This window comes from Balaenoptera borealis, assembly GCF_965194805.1.
Source record: "Balaenoptera borealis genome assembly, chromosome: 14".
NCBI lineage: Eukaryota > Metazoa > Chordata > Mammalia > Artiodactyla > Balaenopteridae > Balaenoptera > Balaenoptera borealis.
The window spans coordinates 29,767,187-29,769,409 of NC_138875.1; the positions used below are offsets into that span (position 1 = coordinate 29,767,187).

The 2,223-nt window shown below is 42.1% G+C and overlaps 1 pseudogene across 1 annotated transcript; it reads right to left on the minus strand.

Moving 5' to 3' along the window:
- Nucleotides 1-831: 831 nt before the first annotated feature.
- On the minus strand, nucleotides 832-1,917 carry LOC309611348 (large ribosomal subunit protein uL2 pseudogene; annotated as a pseudogene). The gene has a single exon. The product of its transcript is annotated as a large ribosomal subunit protein uL2 pseudogene (transcript).
- Between the last annotated feature and the right edge of the window lie 306 nt (nucleotides 1,918-2,223).

Sequence of the window (2,223 nt, forward strand, 5' to 3'; positions counted from 1 at the left end):
AGTGAGAGAGTGGCATGGACATATATACACTATCAAATGTAAAATAAATAGCTAATGGGAAGCAGCCGCATAGCACAGGGAGATCAGCTCGTTGCTTTGTGTCCACCTAGAAGGGTGGGACAGGGAGGGTGGGAGGGAGAAGCAAGAGGGAGGAGATAGAGGGATATATGTATCTGTATAGCTATTTCACTTTGTTATACAGCAGAAGCTAACACATCACTTTAAAGAAATTATATTCCAATAAAGATGTTTTTAAAAAAACCGAGATCTGAATGACAGGTGGAAAAGGGGAAGACAATTTAAGTCCAATAATTCATTCTGTGAGTAAATGGCAAAATACAAAAGAAGATAAAAACATACAAACTTTCCTCTTCATCTTGGTTGCAAACTTTTACAAATTCAGTTATTTTGAATGCCTGTGGACTAGAAAAGGAGGAAAAAGGTCACTAAATTATTGTCCAAATAACTTTTTTCTTCTATAGAGGAGGCTAAGAATAAACTGAGATGGTTGAATGGCTTTAATAAAACAAGAAAAAACTGCAATTCCAGATTATGTGAACAATAAAGTGTTGTTTGTTAGCTTTAGAGATGGGGAAATAAGAATATCTCAGAATATTGTTTAGAGCCTTGTTACTCTGGGCAGGTTAAATTGTGTTCTTCTGAGAAGACAGAGGGATTGATGGGATGATATCATCAAATTCTAGGATTTCAAATTGCTTCCATGACTGAAAGTTTGACAGTTTCAAATGGAATAATTTAAGGTGTTCCTTACAAAAGCTGCATAGGAACAAGTAAAAACAGGCTAGAATAATTTGTGTGTGTGTGTGTGTGTGTGAAAAAGACAAACTTTATTGAGCCCCCAGCCCTAATTCTCTTTCTCCTGCACAGTCTTGGTTCCCCGGAGATACCCAGTCCAGCAGGCAACAATGAGACCCACTTTCCGGCCAGCAGGGGCATCTCTGCGGATGGTAGAGGGTTTGCCAATGTGCTGGTTGTTGCCACCTCTGAAGGGATGCTCAACAGGGTTCATGGCCACACACCACACGCATGGCCAACAATTCCTCTTTGCCTTATACTTGTGGTAGGCACGGCCGGCCTTCAGAATGGGCTTGTCTATGCAGCCACCTCCAGCCACCACACTGACAACAGCTCTGTTGATGGAGGAGATGACCTTCTTGGAGCCCAAGGGCAGTTTCACTCTGGTCTTCTTTGTCTCAGGGTTGTGGGAGATGACAATCACATAGTTCCCAGAGGCTCTGGCCAGCGTGCCCCAGTCACCAGGCTTCTCCTCCAGACAACACACGATGGTGCCCTCGGGCATGGTGCCCACTGGCAGCATATTGCAGATGTTGAGCTGGGCGTTCTTGCCGTAATACACGACTGGCCAGTGTGGATGCCCTCGGCGGCAATGAACAGCTCCATCCGCTTCTTAAAACGGTACGGATCCTGGAAGACCACCTTGGCAAGGGGCACGCAGCAGACCGAGTCATGGATGATGTCCTTCAAGATGCCCTTGATGTAGCTGTGTCGCTTGGCAAAGTCCACAGCGTGCAGACGCGTGACGTCCTTTCGGCGATTCACACGCATGCGGAACACAGAGCCGGCCGGCACCCTTTCTCTGCCCAAGGATCGCGCGGCCCATCGCGGTGGTCTGCTTCTGAGCGCGGCTGAAAGAGCAGGCTAGAATAATTGTAAATGACATTTATCTCTAAATATTCATTCAACTAAAATCAGAACATAAGAGGGCAGTGATGTGAAAGAAAATGCCTATAACAGAAAGTAACATTTTATAGATATTTATCCTGCTTAGTTGGACATTCTGACTAACTCCATACTTTTTTAAGAAAAAAAAATCATACTTTCTTAATTATGATCTGTCTTGATATTCAAATATTTTAGTTCTTCACTAAAGACTTATTAATATTAACTAACTTGATTAAAGGTTTGAATTTATTTCCTCCTCTACCATCTCTTTTATCTTCTCCATCTCTTCAGTCTTTTTAATCCCTTTCTCAGGATTTTTGCTTACACTATTCCCCAATCAAAAATGTTCTCACCTCTTTCTGAGGAAACACTAATCACTTTATATACTTCATTCAAATCCTCACTATTACATACAATCCTCCATGACTATCATAAACTGTGTTATCACAAATTAATGCTGCTTTCCTAATTATCAAGTCTAAAGGCATATTTTCATTACTCACCTTCTTTGCACTATTT